Below are 14,627 nucleotides of genomic sequence, written 5' to 3'. Positions count from 1 at the left end.
TTTCGTGAGTGGATTAGACTCATCGAGACAGGTGTGATACTCCAGAAACCCTCTTGCCCACTGCCCTCTAGTATTTGAATAGGAGCAGTCGCGTTGTGTATCATGTGAGCCAGCCCCCTAGCCACAGCCCCTGGGAACCCAGTCAGTGAGCTGACACACGGTCAGCCAATCCATGGTCAGACATCTAGAAAGAGGTTTGGGGAAGGGGAGGGACAAATAGCTCTGCCCAGAGATGATAGTGATTAAGTGAACTAATCAGATTCTTTCTCTCAGAAATTCCCTTCCTTAGAAAATCAAAGAGCCCCATCTAGAACAGCAACATCGCCATCACTCTAAAGTTCACTTGTACCTTTCTGTAGGCTGCTGACAATTAGCCAGAAGTTCCTATAATTATTTGACCTACTAAAGAAGTAAGTCAGATCCCTAGACCAGGATCACCAGCAACTTCCCTGATGTTGACCGGAAGGGTCTCACCAGAGTCTGACAACTAGAGGCAGAAGCCAGATTTGTGGAGCTCTTACTACCACCATCTCCACCACCTCAGATACAGTTGCCTGCTTCGGAGGCACTCAGAAAAGATGACTATGACATCTCAGCATCCTTTACCGAGGTGTACTTAAGAACACTGGTCACACCCCTTCTTTCCTGAGTGCTGACAGCACCGGTCCCTGCATCAGAGGCACCATCCTCCTAAGTGTCACCAAGGAGACATGCTCTGATACATCTCGTTCAAAAGAGGAATGCATGGTGGTCCTGTAGCCTTTTTATGCAGCAGTATAAAGGGGCCTGCTGCCACCGGCCGATCATCAGAGAAGCAACTCTTCTGATTGACGGTTCTGCAGACAGGTCTTTCCAATTATCACAGGTATAATTTACTGGCCTCACGGTCCGGTCAGAGCAATCAGCTTTTCCTGCAAAAGCAGAAAGCCCTGCAATGGTCACCTTTTGTCTAGCTTTTCAGCCGTGAAAGAATCTATTTCAACCATCTCCACAGGCTTGATGGGTAATTTGCCTGGTTTGCACTAAGCAGCAGGTCTCTGATGCTGCCGTATTAAAAAAAGAAACCCTTCATCCGGCCCGCTGGGAGTGCAAAGTGTCTGTCTTGATTCAGATGTTTGCCTTTCTACAATTGCAATCAGTCCTGGTGCGCTATGTGGTTGTGACAGCTACAAGGTGGAATCCTGCAGAGCAGCTCCGAGATTTGTCAGGAAAATAGGCTTCACACATACACCCCCCGTTTGGTTGACCATGGCGAGCTACTGAAATTTCAACCGACAAGCCGTCCCTATCTTTCTGTAGTGACTAAATTATTAAGAGAGTGGAATGCAAATCAAAACCACCATGAATACCGCATCACACTCATTCAGGTGACTATTTAAAAAAAAGAAAATAAAAAAAAAGTGTTGGCAAGGGTATGGGGAAACCTGTTTATTGCCAGTTGGAATGTGAAATGGTTCAGCCAATGTGGAAAACAGTCTGGAAGTTCCTCAGGAAGTTAAACATAGAGTTACCGTAACATCGGCAGCTCCGCTCACAGGTATATACTGAGAAACCTGCAAGCAGAGACTCAGACAGCTATTTCTGCACCACTGTTCACAGCAGCCTTATTCACAATCGTGCCCATCGATAGCAAATGGATAAACAAATGTGGTCTCTCCACACAATGGACTATTATTATTCAGCCTTAAAGAGAAACGAAATTCTGGCACCTGCTCCAACCTGGAGTCTTGAAATCTTTATGCTAAGTGAAACGAGCCCGTCACAGAATGAGAAGTATCATAGGATCCCACCTCTAATGTGTTACCTAGAGTAGGAAAATTTAAAGACAAAATAGGATAGAAGGTGCCAGGGGCTGAAAGGAACAATGAATGGTGAATTATTGTTTAACGGCTACAGGGTTTCTGTTAGGGGTGATGAAAAAGCTCTAACGTGGACAGTGGTCGTGTTTGCACACCATCGTGAATGTACTTACTGTTACTGAATTGTATGCTTACAAATAGTTGCAATGGTGAGAAGAAATACATGGAAAAGTACATTTCTTCTGTGCAATTCCTTGCCAAGGGCATAGGCAACTCAGTTCTGTGTCCCATCTTCTGCTCAGGGTTTTTGAAAGAAGCCACACCCATGTGTCACCTTGTCACAGAGAAGACTAGAAGCTCAGACTCTGGGAGACAGGTCTCACTGGACCACGCCGGCTGGCTTGCAGCAGCCTTGTTAATATTCTCTGCAATCCCAAATGTCTTCTTAGATTTTTCCAAGTTCAATCACATATATGTCCATTTATTTGCCTGCAATTCTGGGCAAGCGAGTTCTGCTGGGGAATGTGCCTTCTCCTCTCCCTGAGAAACCCTTTTAAAATGAATAAAACATGGGTCTGAGCAATTCAGCCTTCCCAGCTGGTTCTTACCAGCTTATAGTATGTCTTTTGTTTCCTTCTACCCTTGACAAGCTTGATGGCTTTGCTCACATGCTGACTTTTTACTCCTGTGAAGTTGAGGATAACAGGCCTTCTGTCAATCCCCATCTAAAACAGACTCTAGTGATTCACAATGCCATGCTACTCAGGACTACACATGTATCCTTACCTTGTCCTAACTGCACACAGATAGCCCTCCCCAACTGCACTGCAAAATTCGAGAAGGAATAACCAGACAGCACTACGATGCATCCCTTGCTGAAGTGTGAAACCCTGTTTCTACGTCTGGCTGAGTGGAGGACTCAGTCTTGGAAGACTATAGTCTTGGAGGACTCAGCTCTAGCTATGGTTTCTGCAATCACCTGACAGTGTAGCTGTTTTGACAAAATAGAAGGATTGGCATTCTATCTCTAGAAAGAAGTAACTCTGTCAGATTTTGAGTAGGCACCAAATGCTCAAAAAGTCCTGTTTGAACCATATTTATAAATTAGAAGTGAAAACACGTATGCCCCAGGAAGCATCAGGCTAACTCCATTTGTCATCTCAGTTGAGAAGATTCAGAACAAATGACAATGCTTGGGAATAAGTGTTATAATATAATGAGAATACAGCAGTGGCAGGCTGTGGAGAATAGAGCAGATGCAGAGGCATGACAGCTCCATTGCTATTTACCCCAATTCTTCCAAGGGACTTCTTCCCCCTTTAGCAGATATTAATAAAGCAAAAACAAACTGCCCTAATTTCGAGTGCATTTCCCCCCCTTCCTCACTTCAGAATTTTCCAGTGTGCTGCTCCATAATCTGATGGCATGATTCTGACAGGTTGGCATCTGCCAGTGTTTGGTTTTTGGCATTTCTGATGTGACACTGGCTTCATTTTATGGAAGCGTTTTTATCCAGAATGAATATAAGTTCCTAGAGTGGCTTTGGGGTACAGCTTTGCTTCAAAATCCAACAATGTCGCAAACCTTGGAGTGTTCCATCTCCTTAGTTGGCCATCAGCTCAATTATTATGTAACAGTTATCCATGGTCATCAGTACGAACAAGAACGTTAAATCAATTAAGCCATTCCATGGAGTTGGAATAAAGCTGTGTGAAATGACACCAGATTAACAGGTCTAATGAGAAGAGCATGTTGTCCCTCAAGAATTCTACTAAAAATGTATTGAAAGCAACATGTCAGAGTTTGTTACAAGGGCTTTCTCCTGGGAGCAGAGGAGAACTGTGCTTGCATTATATTCTTCATTTCCAAAGCACATTTCTTTCCTTCAGAGGTGAGGACAACCCTGACCCACATTCCATTCTGGATTCCAAGGCCTTTTTTCCCATGGAAGTATAAGAAGCTTCCTGGAAGTCTATATAGATCTTCATTTCTGTAACTGGAATTTAAATAAAGCCTTTATCTGATGTGAGAAACGGAGAGGGGGTCTGCCTTCTAAGAATAAGCAGGTCCTGCTCCACATATGGGAAGTGTCACCCATTGGGAAGTGATTGGTATGGTAAAGGGAATGGTGGGCATGCCACAGGTAACATATGCTACAACCCTGCTCAGAGGAGTCCACAGCATTTTTGGATTTCTCTTCCATGTGGGGATCACTGGCAGCTGGAGGTACACACACAGCTGCAGATTTTGTCTTACCCTGGAAACTGTTGCTGTGGTGTGTTTGGGTGGATGCAGAGCCATGGACAGTAGCACCACCTTTGCTATACCCACTCATTTGCAAGGTGAGATACTGTCTGTCCACCTGGGAATGTTTGAAAACCAGGCCTAGATTGTCAGGCTGACTCTTCCGGATGTTTAGGCCAGAGAATTTGGCCCAAGATACATTTGAGCACTTAATCTTGAAATCACTGAGACTTTCAGTGGATTCATAATATGGTTGCATCACTTCTACCTTGGCCAGTTGCCTACTTGGCACCCTCCCATTAAAACTGGAAAGAAGGGGTGAAAGGCAGTGGAGTAACGACGTGCTAGCCACAGGTACAGTAGGTGTTAATATCTGGAGAAAGAGTCATGTAAATTTATCCTGCTCATGTATACTTCAAAGGATATACTTGGCTTAGTATCAGATGGCTATTTTGTCCACAGTATTTTTGTCAAGATTTCTAACACATTTATTCATCCTCTCGTCACTGGGCCAAAACTGGTCTTCTAAATCCTGAAAGCTAGTTCTTTAACTGCCCTACACACACATACACACACAGAAAGCCATATGCTCAGATTAAGCTCTGAGACTTCACATTTCACATTAAATAAAAGTCCTTTCATTTATTTTTTATTTTTTATTTTTTTAAAAGTAGGTTCCATGCCCCGTGTGGAGCCAAACATGGGGCTCGAACTCATGACCCTGAGATCAAGGCCAGGGCTGAGATCAAGAGTTGGACACTTAGCCAATCAAGCCATCCAGGCGCCCCAACAAGAGTCCTCTTATTGAAGTGTTCTCTTGGAACCCTGTGTTACCTGGGCTTCCTGGGAAAATGAAGGCATCTCTAAATACCCTGCTTTACATAGTGTCTGAACTGAATTCTTTATTTCAATAGCTTTAAGAAGTTCTAACACTTTGTTTTAACCTGAAAATGCATACCATTCTCTTGCCTGGAAAGAAGGAAGGAAGGAAGTAAAGAAATGCCAATCTTGCTTTCCATCTCAAAGGCTAAATGGAACAGTCTTTCTTAAAATTTGTTAATCATCTAGTATCTCTGTAACATTTTTTCCTATAAAAAGCAAATGAATATAGAAATAGTTTCCTCCCTTGGTTCTCAACAAATGAAGGAACTGTGCTCATAAGTTATATTTAGTTGCCCGAAACTGAAGATACTAATAGCTCTCGTTTGCAGAGTGCTAGGATGCACCAGGTGCTCTGCATTTCCCGCATTCATTCTCACATGAACCCGATGAAGAGGGCAGCAAAAGAACAGCTTGCTTTTATGGAATGCTGACTCTGTACTGAAGATGTTCACAAAGTATCTCATTTAGTCCTCATAACCAGATTATAGTTTGTTATTTTATAAACTGGGGCTCAGAGAACTGAAGCTTTGCAATTCATACAGGGCAACATGTAGCTCCAACCCAGATTCTTCTGACTCTGGAGCCTAAAGATTTTTTCCTTCAGGTTATGTCATCTCCTGACGAACAGAGGAATTGGGAGGCACTTTACTGTCAATATACTCAGCTCCTCAAATGGGGCAACCAGTCACTTTGTGGTTAATGAGACCACAGAGCCAGCAAAGAACCAGGAGAACCTGCCAGTAGGAGCAAGCTAAGATTAGGATAGGTCACAGGTGGCTACTCTAAAACTTGGGTGCTTATTAGAATCCCGGAACTTGGTTAAAGGCAGGTTTCTGGGCCCCACCTCTAGGCTCCTGGCCAATGACAGCTAACCACTCCTTCTTCTGCCAACAGCCCACAACTCTACCAATTCATATGTGAATAGATTTAAAGGATGACATTTCTAGTCTTAATGGTTGATGTCATGAATGGCAGTTGTCCTCAGATATCTTGCCCTTAGGAAACTCACAATCTGGTGTGATGAGGGAGGCCTTTGCGCCACATAAGGATGCTGCGGAAGGCAGGCCCTTATTTTGAGATATTTGTAGTGTGGAACACAAAATGGAGCCTGTAACCTAGAAAGTGGGAATGTTAAATAGTCATAACTCAGCAGTGGGAGTTAACTGTGAACTAAAGATGTTCCACCGCACCTGCCTTTATAAGAGAGAGGAAAGTATTCTGTCTTCCCAAACCAATGCTATATTGGTGTCTGGGGGAAGGGGCGTCCTTCTTACTGTCTTTGTATTGGTGTTTCAACTCTACCTCTAAAAAATCTGTCTTCTAACTTTTAAAGATAATTAATTAATTAATTAATTAATTAATTAATAATTTAGAGAGGTGAGTGGGGGAGGGGCAGAGGGAGAGGGAGAGAGAATCTCCAGCGGACTCTGTGAAGAGCCCGACACAGGGCACAATCTCAGGATCCCAAGATCACCTGAGCTGAAATCAAGAGTCGGTTGCTTAACTGACTGAGTCACCCAGGCCCCCGTCTTTTAACTTTTAAATATATTCCTTTAAACATAGTTATTAAGACCTTAACATTTTATGTCAGATGGCTGAAAATCAGATTTACCACCCTGCAATCACTTCAACATTATTTCGTCCCCATGTTCTTCAGTCCATCAGCATTTCCCTTCCACACGTGCTAGCACCCTGTTCACACTACAGTTCATTTGGAAAGCTGGGAAAAGTTAATAATAACAGTAATGGGACAATATTTCATGAGGTAGCAGCAAAGAATTCATAATTAGGAAATGTTCTTCGACATTTTAAATTAATCCTTCAACCTATAAAGTCCATCATAACCTCATATATAGGTGTGCCAACTGATAAACAGGTGGCCCCTGATAAAATAAACAGGTGGCCCTTGACCACGAATAAGGCAGTGTTCTCTGGATAGGATATTGGTTTTGTTGATGCATATCAGCTGTTCCAAGAATGTAGAATATTATAGCTCCAATATATGCTATATAGAGAAGGAAAAAATAGGGGCGGATTTAATACTCCATCTGTGACTAGTTAGTTATGGTAACCTTCAGGTATTTGGTGGTTTCAGCAAAAGTCTGATGCACATTCCAGGCATCTGGAACTATAGGAAAGACGGTAGAAATGTTTAGACAGAGAAGGAATACATTCACTAGTTTGACAAAAACTAGAAAGTACATGCAGTTCCAGCTGACTTGAGGACTGTACTCTGTACTCTGATGGCGGAAATGTGCTCCAGGTTCCCACACAGGGCACAGGCTCTGGTGATGGCCCTCCTTTTCAGCAAGGACTGGGTAGAAATGAACCAAGTTATCCCGGGAGGGTGGGTGACAAAAGAAACTGCAGCAGCTATCCTGGAGTTTACTAAGCAACATTCTAGCCAGATGAGACACTGGGTTCGGACTTTGTTACTTTCTAACCACTGCTGATGAAAAGCTGACTTTGGCTAATGATTTGTTTTCTTTTCTCTGAATTATGTTTCATGTCTATTGGTTGCCTTCCTCCAAACTACTAATTGTTCCCTTTGTCCTCTCGCATTTGCATATTTTATATTGTTTGCTTTTAGAAAATTTAATTTCTGTTCGATTAAACCAAACAGGCAAATAGCATGCAATCTACTTGAGATATATATCAACCAGGTACTTAGAGGCTAATAAACGGAGTTTGAGAACAGTAGACTCTTTTTAAGGCAGAGCATGGAAAAAGCAAAAGTAAACCTCAAAACATTTAAAAACAAGCAAATAACCCAAGGAAACCTCATCATTTGCTAAAAGTGCTGGCCACTTTTCCTTTGGTAACCTTTGATCCTCAGCTGAGTATTTCGACCCCATTCGTATGGTGAGGGTTTATAACTCAGTATTTGTACCATGTGAGTTTCCATGATCATTTTTTCACTTCAGAGATATATGCCAACTCAATTCAATAGACAGTTGTTTCATCCAGATGCCAAATGTATGGTGCTAGGTTGTAGTAAACGGAGAGACTGATTTGTACCAGGTCTTAATATATAAAGGTGACTGAGTGACAACATGGAAAGGTCAGTGTAAAGTTCCTTGCAGTTCCCCCAGAAACATGGGGCGTGGCCCGCCATGCAGGACCACAGAAAGAGCACCAGTGTCCATCAAAAGATGGAAAAGAGCATGGGGAAAGCATAGACATGGCCTTTTTGGGGGTCTCTGTGTAAAAGACAAGGCAGGGGGGCACCTGGGTGGCTCAGTGGTTGAGCATCTGCCTTTGGCTCAGGTCGTGATCCTGGGGCCCTGGGATGGAGTCTCCCTTCGGGCTCCCTGCAGGGAGCCTGCTTCTTCCTATGCCTGTGTCTCTGCCTCTCTCCCTGTGTCTCTCATGAATAAATAAATAAAATCTTAAAAAAAAAAAAAAAAAAAAGACAAGGCAGGGCTAGGGAAACAGCTGAGTATCGGCTGGTCTGAATAATTCCGGTGGGCTTTGGGGGGTAGAGGCTGTCCCAAGCCAGGGAACATACTGGTTTGATGTGTGGCGGGTAGGAAAGGAAGTGCTTTAAAGAATGGGCTCTGCATCACAGAGGGCTTGGAAACAGCTGTGGCCATTACGTTGGCCATTTACTATAATTGATAGAGGCCAAACACAGAACTGAGGAAAACATGGTTGGGACAGGGTGAGGGGGTAGCTGTGAGCAAGCCCTTCCTCTGGGAACTCAGAATCTAGGAGCTGAACTAAGCACATATGTTATATGCCAATAGAGTGAATGCAAGGTAGACCATGCCAGATGCTAACCTAGCAGCTTAAACAGAATCCTTTAGGAGTTTCACAGAGGCAAATAAGCAAAGTCACAGAAAGCTTTCTTATATGGGAGATTTCCATCGTCTTTGATGCTCAACTAGAATCACTTCTTCAAAATCCTAACACCCTGGTAATATATATGGAAGGACATAAGACAAGGCCCAGCCAAGTGCCTGGCACATGAGAAACAGTGAATGAAAGGTGGTTCACACTTGTCCCTCACAACTTGGTGTCATTTCTGTCTCGCTAGCCATTGCCAACTTAATAAAAGGCCAATATGTCACCATGATTCCAAATGGAAGCGCTTTTTTTCTTTCTTTCAATTCATACTGGCAACCAACTTCTTTCGTTGTTATTCACATAATTCCCATGTTTTAAATAAGAAGTCACGTGGGCTTAGAGAAAATGCTGGAGTTATTTTTCAGTGATTCTTGATTGGCTGGCGTGTGATGGGAAGAGAGGGATGCCCATGTCTGGACCACTCTGGTGCTGGCCACACCACTGTTTTCTTGGAGCCATGTGTGCATCTCCCTTGTACCAGTGGGACCCCAGCCAGCCACTGTCATTCCCCAGAGGATAGGAACGCAGGGTTTTCCTAATGAATCTGGCAAAGAATTGCAGACTACAGGCAGGGAGATGCTTGGGATGTTCTGTAAACCACTGGTAAATAGTAACCCTTCGCAAGGGTGGTGACAGGGCTTGGGAGAGAGGCAGAGAGGCTGTTTCCCATTAACTTGTAGCCTTACAGAGGAAAAAGCTGACAAAGAGATAGCAAATAATTAAAAATTATTTTTCTAAAGTATAAATAAATAAAAATTATTTTTCTCATGTAATAACCATGTGGATTCACTCTTCTTAGAGTGAAGGTATCAGGCTCTAAAAAAATATTTGTTATTCTTCTCTTAATCCCCAGGATTACAATTTTCGGTCTTGGCTGGTACCAATTCTTCTAAATCAACAGTTAACAAACACCTATTGCATTTTATTCCCAAAGGACATTGCTCTGCTGCTCCTCATCATCATAGAGTGATGGTGATGACTACTGTTTTTTGAATGTTTAGCATGTGTCAGTCATTCTGTTAGGCTTTTGACACACTATTTCTATTTCTTGCGCTCTATCCCTGCCTCTCAAACTTTCCCAATGTGTAAGAAGTATCTGAACATTTACTGGACATTTACTTAAAGGACAGATTCCTGGGTCTCAATTGTAGAGATTAGAAATTCCGATTGTGTCTGATGTGTCTCGGGGCCAGGTACTTGGCTTTTGGTCAAATCCCCAGTTAATCGAAAATGAGGAGTCCATGGAATGCACTTTGAGAAACAGATTTCTAGTTCATGGTTAAAAATAGTGATGCAGAATAGCCTTGGAATTAATGTACAGCATGTCAGTATCTTAAAAAAAAAAAAGGTTTATTGGCACCTGTGGACATAAAAGCCTTTCCAGTGTTTGTATAATTATTATTGTCCAACTTTTAGAACAAAACAACAAGAAGGACTTCAAGGTTTTATCAAGGACGTTCATCTTTTAAAAAATGAGAACTGGTAGTGTTTTTCAGACTAGGAAAAACATCAAAGAATATCTAAGTCAGCTAAAGGAAACCTTATAGTAGGTCATCACAAAAGAGCCCCAAAGCAAGAAGGGAGGAGGGTTATCTTAGGTCCTTGAAAAGGCAGAGAATTAAAGAAACAAGGGTTTTGTCCTTTTTTTTTTTTTCCTTTTTTTCTGAAGACGCCCTTTCTCTGGTCATCATATATCTGTCCTGATGACTCAATAATCTGAGTTCCTTCCTGAGTCTGTGAAATCTCTTCTCCAGGACTCAAAGAAAGGCGGGATGTTTGGGCACCTGGGGCTGGATCCTGGCACACATTCCCCGGCCAGTGCTGGGTTTCTAACAGCATCATGCTCAGAGTTGGTTTAAATCACATTTGATATCTCTTATCACCTAAGTAGCAGAGAAGATATTTTTCCCTGTGTTGAAATCAAGTAGGTAAGAGAAAGAGACTACGGTTGCATTAAGAAGGGTGGGTGGTGATGAGGAGAAGGAGCGTGATTCTTCCTACAGTCAGAATAAAACTTACACAGGTGGTTTTTGCATTACCCAGTCCTGACTTATAAAAAAAAGATTCCTTTTTTCTGAAAGCATAACAACCAACATATTCGTATGTGCTTATATAAAAAACATAAGACTACACGCAGATGTAGAGCTGGTTTCTCTCATGCCATGTCCACCATCTCGAGGCTGTGGCAAACTGGCCCAAGGGACTGACCTTACCAACTTTTATCCTCATTTGGGGAAGCACCTCCCTCCCCTTTGCCTCTGTCTGACATTGTAATTCAGATAACCACCCACTCAGACTCGTGGATCTTTTTAACCTTACCTCCTTCTTCGTTATTCTATTTTCAAATCTTCGGGAAAAATCTCTCCCAACTTTCTCCTTGCTCCCCAGCTCCTCCACCATTTTCTATCCTTTTTTTTTTTTTTTTTTTTTTTCATTCTGCTTGTTCACTTCAAATGGCCTTAGTCATGGCTGGAAAGCAATAGAGCAGGGTTAGTAATGTATCAGTGCAGGAGAAAGAGGGAAGGCAAACATTTTGAAATGAGGCTGCCATGATAAAGAGCCAGGGCTCAGAAACCACAAAAATCTCTGAAATTGCAAAGTCATCTTCACAATCTGCAGCAGCTCAATCTTATTAGCTTCTTCTAATTAAATCTGCCTTTACCAACCTTTCTGCTGAAACATAATTTACTAAACTTTATTTAGGTGGGTTTCGCTTAGTTCCTAGCATTGCTTCAATGTTTTGGGGTTGTTGGGTTTTTTTTGTTTTTTTGTTTTTTTCCTACTGCAACATACAGCATTTCAGTTACATTATAAAACTTCTGTGGGGTTGACCCAGAAACCCAACAATATAACATTGTTCTAATAGGTTTGCTGGCTGATAAATGATCTTGCAGGAACATTTGGCTTCATATGTATCTGCATGATGCTGGGCACCTATAGGTGTTCCACAAGAAGAAAAAGTTACTTCAGTGAGTAATTTGTCACAAATTGCGGGCAAATGGGAATGGTATGCCATTGAAGCACTCTGTCCCTGAAAGATGCGTTTATGGCAAGAAGTAATGGCACCACTGCACAGGACTACGACTTTTTTCAAAAGCCTCTGTGATTTATTTTCTGTTTTTCTCATCTTACTCCTTCAGTCGGGAAGTGATACCCTCTGCCTCTGCCTAGAATACAACCCACCTGTCGTCCAAGGTGCCGCCCACAAAGCCTTTCCTGGTGGCTCCAGCCCACAGAACACCATTAGTACAGGTACCAGTGGTAGGAATTACCAGCTTCTGCACTTTTGCTATGTGCCAGTACTATGGCTTTCCTAGGAGGTGAGCACTGTCATTATCCCCATTTGTCGGAGAGGAAATTGAGATGGACAGAAGGAACACATCAAGAAAGTGGTAGAAGCACCCCAAATTGTATCCATGCCTTCCTGGAGCACCAGGTCATGCTGTCCTGCTTGCCCTGTCTCCCCAGTGTGGTCCTTGGCTGCACTATAGATAATCCACAACACAGCATTGGATCATACATATTGTTTTTCTTCTTCAGCACTAGTGTTTTGGGCTTTTTGCTCTCTTAGCCTAGATGCTCCTCACGGTTAGGGTTCAGAGCAAGGGTCTTTGGCCAGATTCTGCAACTTCTATCTGTGTGCCTTCCTGAGCCCCAGTGTCCAGTGCACCCCCCTCATAGGACTGTGTTGAGGATTACAAGACAATAATGCATATGAAGGGCTCAGCCTGGGGTGGCCCATGGTGAGAGTGCAAACAACTGCATGTATTACTGGTGTTGTGGAGGGAGCACAGCCCTAAATGCATGGTGCCGCTAAGAGGCTTTCTAAAAATCCATTCTGCGGGGATTCCAGTCTGCTCTGCCACCCATGTTCGCCACTGTGGCCTCGATTTTGCCAACACTCTCTTTCTCTTCCCAACTCATCAGCAAAGTTGAACACTTTATGTCTTTTCCCCACCCTCTGGAGTCGGAGGACTTTTGCCCCTGAGCGGATGGGGCCGCGGTCTCAATCACTGAGGCCAGAGAAACATGGAGTGGCCTGGAGTCACTGTTCATTCTAGTCTGAACTCTCCCACTGACCTCCTCCTACTCTTTTTTGCCTTTAGGCAAATCCTAGTTCCAGCCTTAGTTTCCCCATCTATCTAAGAGAGGCTAGACCGATTGACCTCTAAAGTCTCCTCCGGCCTATAGCTAAGACTCTTAGAGGTCTTTTTTTAAACAAGGAAATCCCAAGCACTAAGCTGCTGTCACCGGCACCGTTTTCTGCTCCTCACGCCTTCCATGATTGTGTTTTTGTGAAAGAGTGTGTGTATGGGTTTGTGTCTGTGTTTTCTGTGTGTCTTTGTGTATATGTGAATATGACTGTGAGTTTGTGTGTGACTGTCTATGAGTGTGTGCATCTGTGTGTGACTGCATATGGGTGTGTTTGTGTGCGTCTGTGTGTAGTCATTCGCGAGTGCGTGTGCATCTGTGTATGAAGCAGATGGGTGTGTGTTCTGTGCGTGTGTACATCAGCACAGGGGCGAAGCCGCCCACACCCAAGTGACAGGAAAAGAGACAAGGGTGTCCCGCTCACCTGTGCTTTGAGGCGACCCACCCAGGCTGGGCCCGCAGGAAGCCGGTGAGCTAGGCTCCCCACCCGGGTACCGCCCTCGGCCGGAGAGAGCCCGAGCCCGAGCCCGGAGGCCGCCTGGCGGGCGGGGCGGAGCGGAGCGCGGGGATCCGGGCGGGGCGAGGCGGCGGAGGGTGGGCGGATGGGCGGGGCGAGGGCGAGCGGGGGCGGGGCGGGCAGATGGGCGGGGCGAGGGCGAGCGGGGGCGGGGATCGGGGCGGGGCGGGCAGATGGGCGGGGCGAGGGCGAGCGGGGGCGGGGATCCGGGCGGGGCGAGGCGGCGGAGGGTGGGCAGATGGGCGGGGCGATGCGGCGGGGGGCGGGGCGAGGGCGAGCGGGGGCGGGGCGAGGCCCCGGAGGGCGAGCAGATGGGCGGGGCGAGGGCGAGCGGGGGCGGGGCGAGGCGGCGGAGGGTGGGCAGATGGGCGGGGCGAGGGCGAGCGGGGGCGGGGCGAGGCGGCGGGGGCGGGGCGGGCGGCGGCGGCTCCGGGCATGCTCGGCCGCGGCGGCAGCAAGCGGGGCGGGTCACACTGGTCCCCGGCCGGCCGGATCGGCGGCGGCGGCGGCGGCGGCGCGGGGCAGCATGAGGGAGCCGCTGCTCGGTAAGTCCCGGCGTCTCTCGCGCCTCCTGACCCCCGCCGGGCACTGGGCCTGCTCCACGGCGCTCCGCGGGCCTCGCCCCCAGTGTCCCGCGGTCGCCCCCAACTTCTCCAGCCCGGACGTTGCTCCCGGACGAGGGGGCGTCGCGCCCCAGCCGTGGGCGTCCCGCACGGTGCCCATCCCGGCCTCGGGGTGCGGAGCCCGGTCTGCGGGGAGGGGGCGTCCCCGCCGCTCAGGGGCCACCCGGGTGCGGGTCTCCACCGCGGCCGGCGCTGGCGCTGGCGCTCGCGTGGCCCCTTGCCGGGGGTGGGGGGGGGGGTGAGGGGTGGGGCCGGGCCGCCGGGGGTCGCCGTCTCCCCGCTGGGCGCCCTCCTCGCCAGCCGGCTCCCGCCAGCCGCCCCTCCCGCCTGCGCGCCCCGACTTCGCTGACAGCCGCTGCCCAGAGCCCCCGAGGTCCCGGTTCCCACGGTGCCCCCCGCCCCGCCGCAGGTCGGGACCTGCCCGCCGGACGTTGGGAGCCCGCGCCCGCGCTCCCTGCTCGGGTCTCCGCCGGGCCCTGCGCGCCGCGCTCGGCGGGGTCAGGACCGGGGATTAGGGCGCTAATCGCCGCGGCTTCCCGGCAACTGCCTGGGGCGGCCCGGCCT

At 46.6% G+C, this 14,627-nt stretch overlaps 1 protein-coding gene and 1 long non-coding RNA gene across 8 annotated transcripts in view; one reads left to right on the top strand and one right to left on the bottom strand.

Annotated features, from left to right (window-relative positions):
* Nucleotides 1–13,502, bottom strand: part of LOC140633247 (uncharacterized) — a 37,186-nt gene extending 23,684 nt beyond the window's left edge. For 3 of the 4 annotated variants that reach the window (XR_012030885.1, XR_012030884.1, XR_012030883.1), the window contains exons 1-2: nucleotides 13,348–13,502; nucleotides 11,091–11,240 (exon numbers count right to left, since the gene is read on the bottom strand). This is a non-coding gene — a long non-coding RNA (uncharacterized lncRNA). The remainder of the gene's footprint in view (nucleotides 1–11,090; nucleotides 11,241–13,347) is intronic. The other variant, XR_012030886.1, reaches the window with a different exon arrangement.
* JCAD (junctional cadherin 5 associated) overlaps nucleotides 1–14,627 on the top strand; it is a 78,734-nt gene that overhangs the window by 24,784 nt on the left and 39,323 nt on the right. For 2 of the 4 annotated variants that reach the window (XM_072825555.1, XM_072825552.1), the window contains exon 1: nucleotides 13,853–13,985. The exons of 1 other annotated variant lie outside the window; for it this stretch is intronic. The gene's annotated coding sequence lies outside the window, so the exon portion shown is untranslated. Of the gene's footprint in view, nucleotides 1–13,852; nucleotides 13,986–14,627 lie in introns of those variants that run through there. One more of the 4 variants, XM_072825554.1, reaches the window with a different exon arrangement.

Source organism: Canis lupus, chromosome 5 (assembly GCF_048164855.1).
Source record: "Canis lupus baileyi chromosome 5, mCanLup2.hap1, whole genome shotgun sequence".
Lineage (NCBI taxonomy): Eukaryota > Metazoa > Chordata > Mammalia > Carnivora > Canidae > Canis > Canis lupus.
The sequence above is the reverse complement of the archived record's forward strand: the minus strand, read 5'-3'. Positions and strand labels throughout refer to the sequence as shown.